A 9820-nucleotide genomic window follows, 5' to 3' on the forward strand; every position below is an offset into this window, starting at 1 on the left:
CTCTCTCTCTCTCTCTATATATATATATATATATATATATTTGATTTTTAAAATGTTTTAAAGAATGTATTATATAAAATAGGACGCTGCGCTACGGCTAAAATTAGCGCTTCCTTCATTTCTGAATTTCTGTACAGAGAGGTCACGCAGTGACGTATCGATCTTCTACTGGTCACACGTCTTCACGTGATGCGAATTCGCAGGTCAGAGTTCACCAAACTTGAACTTTGGAATGCAGCGAAATGCTAAATTTTTCGCAAGACCTTGTGTTTCCGGCCTGACGCATTCGCATGCGTATGAATGGAAGTCAGTGGAACGAAAAGTGCAGTGTGACCGCCCCTTTAGCTGTTATAAATGCATTGTAAACCACGGCTTCACGGGGGTTATTGCTTTTATAAAACGGTTATTCCATATACGTAGTTAGGTTTCACAAAATAAAACAGCAAATAAAGTGTAATGATAATAATAAAAACCGTATTCTTCCACCAAACAATGTAGTTCCTCAGAAACAGCTGTGTTCCAACAAAGTCGCCGAGCAACACACAGAAGTAAGCAAAGGTGTGTGTTTGTAGAGTAATTTACAACAGCTTCGAACGCGGCTCAACCAATCAGAATCAAGCACCGGAACTCTCTGGTTTATAAACTGATGTTACTAATTCCCATGTTTAGATCATGGATAATCCATTACTAGCGAGAATCATTCATAGAGATACTAATTTACCTGTAATTGTTTTTAGATTAGCATTGATCTTAATCATGTTCTAGGGAAAATTAGGTCCATTTGTTGTTTCTGTGTCTTTTTGTCCACATGTGCCAGAAATCGTTTAATATTAACGTGTTTTCTCTTCTCCTCTCGCAGTACCTCTCATAGCAGTAAATTCGGTGTGTATGGTCTTATTATTACTGTTTGGATGAAGAAAGAATCGATGGATTGCGGTGGATCAGGATCTGTTGTGGAACACAGGGAATGTGGCAAAGGAAAATGGACTGTTTTTGTATCTGTGGTTCTAAATGTTGCTCTCCAATGTCTGACAATTGTACCCGGAATGATTTACTGTAAGTACTCTGGTAGTTTTATACGAAACAAATACTAGTAAACATTTTTATTTTCAAGTTTTGTAGCTTTACGGAAGCTCCTGTACGTGCTGTTTTTGTCACATTCAAGGTCCGATAAAGTGTCGATTAGAGCAAGCGACAGTGAAATCAGTCAGACAGGTCTGACAAAGCCAAACGGTTTGTTTCTGGCACCTGAATTTTTTTTTTTTCATTTTTTTTTCCATAAATGTTAAGTTCCCCAAAACTAATCTTCCATTTCAAAGACCGCTTGGAAAGTAAAGGTTGGGTTTAATATATTTAAAGGCATATTGATAAAGTTTGAATTTTAATAAAGATGTGCATACTGTGCTGAATTGTAGTGTTATTATATAAAATACAATACTTTGGTCTGAAAAGTTTGACCAAAGTAGCCTCTAGCTTTATGAGCCAGTCGTTCCACGTTTCAGATGTTAAATGGGTCCTATTATGCTCTTTTACAAAGTCTTGATATTGTTTTGGGGGTGTACTAGAACATGCTCTCATGCTCGGTGTTTCGAAAAACACATTATTTTTCACATAATTTACATTACAATACCTTTCTCCCCAGCCTGGCACAAACGGCTCGATTAGTTCCGGCTTTGATGAAGGTCCGCCTTCCGAAAAACAAAATGTGTTGTGATTGGTTAGCTGTCCCAGTGCGTTGTGATTGGCGAACAGCCTAGACGGTGTTTCAGTACTGCCACGCCCCCTTGCTCCGTCTTTCAACAAAAGCTTTTGAGAATCCGGCACTTCTCACTCGTGATGTGGAAGCTGTCCTCAGTAAAATGCGCAGCACACAATAGCAAATTCGGGTTATAATGCTCAGGAACAGAGTTAAAAAGTAAATTGCAACCACTGTTTCCTGACATCATCCGCTTTCGGAAGCCCAAACAAAGACGTTTGGGCACAGAGGTGAATAAAACAGCGCTTCAGGCGGTCGCGCACCGGACGAGAAGCGCAGCGTGACGTCGCACCACATTTTTTAAATTCAATTGCATTATTTTCTATGAGTGTAGGCAGTGTTCGAACTATACCGTGGACTTTGGGGGAGCCCACTTGATTTTTTTTTTATAACGGGGGTGGGGTGGGGGATTCATGTGCTTGCAATGTCTTACAAAGATACATAACAGCTACAATTGTATGCACTACTTGCTTTATGCAAGCACTATATAGGATAAATCACTATACGGGATTTACCCTATTATACTTTATCGACACAAATTTATAGGTGAAACAACAAACAGCCACCCACAAATAGTCTATAAACAAAGCATCCGGCTGTCTTTGAGTTCACATGACCAACGGTTAACGTAAAGTTACTCGTCAGCCTACAGAAGAATACCATAATTCCTCCGTTCAGTCAGGCCTAAGACATCGAGAGTCACGCAGACCTATAACACCGCCACAACACATAATTGCGAATAACATGCATTACCTTAACACAGAATCAACCACAGAGTCCAGCGTTTATATTTTTTCTACAAATCTTTGAGTTAACGTGTACTAAACATGAGTGGAATTTGCACCGCAGCGCCCCCACACCTTGATGCTCATGACAAGAACAGCATGTATAGTTATCTTTATTGAAGTGAATTAGGTTTAAATCGCCGTCATGCATGAATGAACGATATTTTTTGCAATTTTACACATAATAATCCACGATGATCACATTACACAAAACTGAAATTGCACGTCAAAATAATACATTGTCAGTATTTTTTGAGACCCCCCCCCAAAATTTCCCAAATCATGTTTTCAGGGGAGCCCATGTCTTAAGGGGAGCCGAGCTCCCCCGTAGTTCGCACCCTGAGTGTAGGCGCAGTGCCCAGCTATGTTGTGTTGTACTTATAAGAATTGTTCTAGACATGCCACAAGTTTGACACTACACGGCACAGCAGCTCTTCTTGGTTTTCTCTGATGCACTAACTCTGCAGCAGCACTTCTTCGTCGTCTCATCTGATGCGCTCACTCAACCAAGCGTTCTAACCACAACCGCGCCCCTCCCCACCCCCCCAACCATTCGAATTTCTGTATGTGGGAATTATTTTTAATGATATTCTAATGGGCCGCTTTGTGATATCACAAAGCCTGGAAAACAAACGCTGTAGTCCAAATGAGCCGTTCGTTGTAGTTCTTGAAAAGGGATTCTTTTTCAAACGAAATATCTCCCTTTGGAGTGCACTTTGAGATCTGTAACTTTCTAGATCTTTTTTTATGCCCAAACATACACACTACACACTGACTAAAATAAAAAAATTGAAAAAGCATAATAGGACCCCTTTAATGAAGTGATTGTGTCTTTCCATCTGTTAATGGTATGTCAGGGATTTTGTGCCTTTTTTGTAATAAGTGCATTACACCTCTAATAATTTTGCCGCCTAAGATCAGTCAGCATTTATTAAATCAGATGGTTTAATGTTATTTGTTGAGGAGGTCGAGTGATTAGAAGCATATGGAGTCCATTAACAACACTAGATTACTCCATTAGGATTAAACTACCTTTTTATTAACGGACCACGGATAAAACGCTGAATTACAACCGTATGTTCAGAGCAGCGATTAAAGCCTGACCCTTTTATAATCTATGCTTAATAGTTATTACCAAAGATGATGTGTCTTTATATTTCTCCAATCCCAGGATTTATATCATGGCAGAGAAAAATATTTTTGGCAGCAAAGTTATGCTCCTCATTATCCCAAAATCTCTCTCTCTCTCTCTCTCTCTCTCTCTCTGATTAGTGCACAAAAATAAGTGATGAAAAAAAAGACACATACAGTATATATAATTGTTTTAACAATTTTGTATCACTTATTTTTGTGCACTAATCACAAATAGTAAAACAACAACAACAACAAATTCTAATATTGGTGTAAGAGAGATGAATTGATGTTCTCAATGCGTTTTAATCTGCTATTATAATATCCAGCATATGTTTTTTATTCATTGAGTGAATAATCTCTCATATACAACCCTCTTAAACGATTATAAACCGCCAGGGTGGAGAAAAGCCAGTGTGCTTTTAGACTAGTAAATAAATCAATGAAATACATCTACACATAATATGTTAAAATTTATATAAAATGCTAAACTGAATAGAAAACAACTTAATGCGCTTTCGACAGGCATTTCTTAGGACTGCTAAATGTAAGACTGCACCAGAGAAGGACCCTTGCAGGAAGTACATGTAGTTCATAGAAACGTGTACACTAACTTCTGTTGGTCAAATGTGTTTTATGCTTTTAACAGTCATCGTTTCATCCTTTTGTGTTAGTTATACCAATACTCGCATGGTTTGGAAACGAATATTAAGAGCATGATCCGTTTTTGTCATGTTGTTAAAAACCTAAACACAAATCTCACAGCACTGGCCTCACACACAATCCTCTATTTACATGATTGTTGTATTACTGAATGATTGGAGACAATCTGCCTTACCTTATCCAAAGCTCTCGTTTGGCAGCTCGTTTTAAATAAATGTGGGGTTTCCAAATGATGTCAAACACAGATGATGAGATGAAGTGTTGTTCTGAAGACCAGTCATTGTGTTTAATCCAGAGTTCATGTGAATAAGAGCATTAATTTCACACTCGGAAACTGACCGTATGATCCTAAATTGTCAGTCGGGTTTATCTGCATGGATTTTTATTTATTTTTTGCCATTCAGCCCAGCCAAAAATTATAATTAAAGGGATCCTATTATGCTCTTTTACAAAGTCTTGATTTTGTTTTGGGGGTGTACTGGAACAGGCTCTCATACTAGGTTGTTCGAAAAACACATTATTTTTCACATATTTTACATTATTACAACACCTCTCTCCCCAGTCTGGCATGAACGGCTCGAATAGTTCCTGTATCAAATGAAGGCCTGCCTTCTGAAATACGAAATGTGCTGTGATTGGTTAGCTGGGCCAGGGTGTGCTGTGATTGGTTAGCTGGGCCAGGGTGTGCTGTGATTGGCTCCACTCGGCGCCTGGTTGGGAAATGTCAAGTAGGGATAATGGTGCGTTCAAGTCATGTCAGATAGATCGTATTTACAAGTTGAACGCACATGAACGCCACCACAAAGTCATTATTACGAGTGGGAAACTCAAAATTTTCTTTAAGCCCCGAGTTGGGGGCGTGTCAATGAGAAACATGGTGGAATCGATGGATGCAACGTCTGTAGTTGACGGTAAATTTTTGTTTAAATTGATAGTTTAGTTGTCCTATAAACTTAAATTGGTCATGTTCTTGTTACGCAGCTGAAATCCAAGTAAAAAAATGCAGACCCTGTTGTATTTTCTTGTAATTTATTAAAAGAAGGTACACCGCCATCTTGTGCCGACTAAACTGACTTGAACGCACCTGACGTCGTAATTACGACTTGTCAACTCGTAAGTACGAACGTCCCAGGAGGACTTGAACGCAGCATAACTGCAGCCAAAATGGGGCGTGAACTCCAAAATGGGGCGGGGTCTCTTCGCGCAAAAACTTTCACCATTGGCTCTGGCTTCGGCCAATTGTTATTGACTTACATTTCAAAATAAAACTTTATAAATTAAAAATTGTTTCTAGTTGATCTAAAATAAAATATGCTATATAAATAAATATTCTCTGTGAGAGCAGAGCCCAAAGCTCGTGGCCAGTGGTGTTTGAACTGGAGTTTGAACATCTGCTTCATGATATAAACGCAAATTACCCACGAGCTCTCCCGCCAGCCGTCCCAGCGCAGCGCAGGGTAAAGATTTTACCCTATTGCTTTGTTCCAAGGAGCGGGGTGTCCCGGGGCTCGACATTCGCAGGGTAGGAGGGGGTAGTGACGCTGGGTGTAACTAAAAAGGTGCCATTGTCCGGTTGGGGAGTTACGGAACGATCTCATATTGCATAATCTTATTAACTGTTTATCTCCTGAACTGCAACTTTCTTTACCACGCTATTCAGCGCCAATCCCGCCGTGCAGTCAATTTCACTGGTTAAAGTTAGGGTCAGGTGTGGGGTAGGTTTAGGGGTTAGCATTTTTTGTAGCATAATGTAGGAAATCAACACTTTAATTGACACAACCAATAAAAACTTTAGAATCAGCTGTGGGGCGGAGTTTGCACTGAAGTGGATTGGGGGGAAAATTGCGCATTCGTGTCATGTGCCTGTCTGTCAATGGGAGGAAGCCACGCCCTATTTTGGAGCTCCCACCCCGTTTTGGAGTTCCCGCCCCCATTTGGAGAACTCCAGGCTGCAGATATACCCTTCTCGGAAATGTCATGCCCCTTACCATATCCTCTTTTTTATATATATATTTTTGTATTAATTGTATATGCCGAACAATTAACATTCAAAAGTATAACAACAGGTTACAAACATGGTGTTCACGTTTTCTGGAAGAAGAAAAAAATTAATAAATAATAAGGAGGGTATACAACAATAATCACAATAGAAAAGAGGAGTTTAGTTCTTTGAGCGTGTCCATAGTTCTGGTTTGACAGACCTTGAAGAGTTTCAAAATAAATCCTCAAATCAACTTTGAAGTGGGAGATACTGGGCTTCCTTTCTGACCATTTACATTTGTGTATGTAAAACTTACCTAATAATATTAGAAGATTTAGCATAAAAATGTGACTCTTATCCATATCTTTTTTTATCAAAATAAAATATAACATCTCTTTTTCTTATATTCATTTTAGATCCACTCAACATAGTAAATAAATATTCAACATCAATCCAGAAAAACTGAACATACATACATTCAAAAAAAATTGTTGGATAAATTATGTATAATGTTAAAGTAAACTTCACTAACTTTATTTGTGACACAGAATTTGTTATTATAAGTCCAAATCAATTTCAAGTTGATATTCTCAAAATGGTTATTCCAGAAGTACTTGCATCGAAATGTTGCAGGACAGTGAATCAAACATCTGAAAAAAGTATTATTACATTGTCTATCTTTGATATCAATACCGATTAATACGATCTCTTTTTTAAATGTTGATTGCTTAGATTCACTAAATCCCTTTAAAAGCCTCACAAATCCTGCTGGTATTGCATCAATTACAATACTATATTCACGCGGAGGTATTGGAATACCAAATTTCTCTAAAAATTGAGTATGTAAGTAAATATCCTTCATTATTTATCAACTGTGAGACCATTAGAATACCATTTTTAACCCAATTAGTATAGAACATTGATTTGTTCTTATATTTAACATATTTATTATTCCAAATTATGTGCCTATGGGGAGAAAAATTGTGTTTGTATACAGGGATTGAAATTAACTTTTTCACTCACCAGCCAATTTGGCTACACAATTTTAAAGTTACCGGCCATTTATAATGTCTACTAGCCAAAAAAAAAGACAGAAATACACCAACAGTTTGAGGCTGTCTACACTGGGTGTGACAAAATGACCGTTGCAAATCATTTTGTCAGTACTAGGGGTGTGCGATATTGACACAAAATAATATCTCAATATTTTCTGAGATTTTATCAATAAAGATAATTAGACGATATTTTGCTGAGTGTGTTATTGTGCTGATATCTTAAGGACTACCGTGGACAGCTGACTCCTAAAGTTTTTGATATTCTTCATATTCTGTGTGCGGGTCAGTTCACAGCAGTGATAGAAATGAATCTTTTCCAATAAGTTTGAATTGATTTTTACTTTTATGGGCATTCTTACCTTTATAAAGCCATTTAAGATGTGTACATCATCTTTTGAGTCAAATTCTTACATTTAATCAGTCAATTATAATAATAATACATTTAGGCTGTTACTAAACAAATTCGATCAGTATCAATAAAATTAATCTTTGCAGAAGTTGCATATGAAGTGGCATTTAGATGTATTTACACATGTTAATGCAGCTTAGAGGGACATGGAATGCTTTAACCTGCAGTTACAAATGCATAAATAATGTTTTGATATTTAAAACATGAAATGTTGAATACTGATTTGAAATTATTTAAAAAATGAAAAGATAAACGTGAAATTAAAACCGCCAGTAGGTGGAAGCAAGTCACTGTTAAGTGAGTCATTGCGATTGAACCGAATAATTTAAACGGTTGATTCATTCAGGAACAAAACAACGTCATGTTGCTCAGAGACGCAAAACAGTGCTGTGGCTGTGTTTGGAATGTTTTTTTTGTTGTTGTCGAAATAGCGCAGAAATAGCGCAAAAACAGCCAATATGGTGTCTAAAACGTAAGTCTCTTGATATTAACTTATTGTTTATTAAACTGTTGTATAAAATAAATATCACATTTGTAACCATGCTGATTTTTTAAGATAAAACGGCATTCTTCGTGTGATATTGATTAACTATCTATATGAATTGATATAAATATATACATTTTCTGCCTCCATATCTTGAATTATGTGATCATTCTTAATGCATATTAATAGACTGAATCATGCAGTGAAAGAACCACTCTAAAAGCGCACGCGCACTAAAGCCAGTGTTGGTCTACTCTAACCAGACTTCATCTAGTCGCGTATGCGTGCCTCTGTAGGTGTGTTTTGTTTAGCTTTTGCAATCTTCTCGATAATGTCATGATGTCTCACGAGTTCAGTATTTGCGCTAAACCTGTGCAGATTTGGCTTGCATGAACTTCCCCAAGAAATTAATGAGTGAACATAATTTACGACAAACTGGATAGTGATTTGACAGCGTTACCCGCCACAGCTGATTTTTACCCGCATTTGACGGGTTGGCGGGTGTTAATTTCAAACCCTGTTTGTATATAAGAATCCAATATAAAAGAGCCTGTCTGAAAATTAGATAACTTAAAGGTGCAGTGTGTAAATCTTAGCGGTGAGGTTGCGAATTGCAACCAACGGCTGAGTCCCCCGCTCACCCCTCCCTTTAGACAAGCTACGGTGGCCCATACAGGACTAAGATGTCGTCGGTAAAGACAGCAGAGAGCAATGAGATTTCTTTACAAAGGTAAATTAAGGAATTGTATTTACTTAATTATTCAATAAATCGTTGTTATTGCGAATATTAATGTACTTGTTCATCATTGTTTTGTATATAAGAATCCAATATAAAAGAGCCTGTCTATGAAAATTAGATAACTTAGCAGCATCTAGCGGTGAGGTTGTGAATTTAGACAAGCTACGGTGGCCCATACAGGACTAAGATGTCGTCGGTAAAGACAGCAGAGAGCAATGAGATTTCTTTACAAAGGTAAATTAAGGAATTGTATTTACTTAATTATTCAATAAATCGTTGTTATTGCGAATATTAATGTACTTGTTCATCATTGTGTCAGGGTTTTATTCACAAGAACAACAAAGTGAGGAAACGCGCCGTGTAGAGCAGTTTGTCCGTTTAGGGCTACTGTAGAAACATGGCGGCGACTCCCATGTAAGGGACCCGCGGTGTGTGTAGATAGAAAGTGCTCAATCTAAGGTAATAAAAACATAACGGTTCATTAAGTACGGTCTTTATACACCTCTGAAAACATAGTTATATGTATTATATTGCATTTCTGTCAATAGATCGATGTAAATATTACACATTGCACCTTTAATGGGGAGTTTGTTGACCTCAAAATCACACTTCAAAAGAAACTCTATGCCTCCAACCTTTTCAAAAATAAGATTTGGAATGATATACCATATCTCATCTTTATTTTTAATATAATGTTTAATCCAGTTCAACTTGAAAATTGTATTAGACGTGACAAAATCAAGCACATTCAAACCTCGATTATACGAATTACATTATTTTTATTTAAATAGTGAGGCTTGTTTTTCCATATGAAATT

General features: G+C 37.3%; 1 pseudogene; it reads left to right on the forward strand.

Annotated features, from left to right (window-relative positions):
• The first annotated feature begins 3908 nt into the window (after positions 1-3908).
• The window catches only part of LOC107573075 (haloacid dehalogenase-like hydrolase domain-containing protein 2), a 14273-nt pseudogene continuing 8361 nt past the window's right edge, over positions 3909-9820 (forward strand).

This window comes from Sinocyclocheilus grahami, unplaced genomic scaffold (assembly GCF_001515645.1).
Source record: "Sinocyclocheilus grahami isolate Dianchi unplaced genomic scaffold, SAMN03320097.WGS_v1.1 scaffold1860.1, whole genome shotgun sequence".
Taxonomy (NCBI): Eukaryota; Metazoa; Chordata; class Actinopteri; order Cypriniformes; family Cyprinidae; genus Sinocyclocheilus; species Sinocyclocheilus grahami.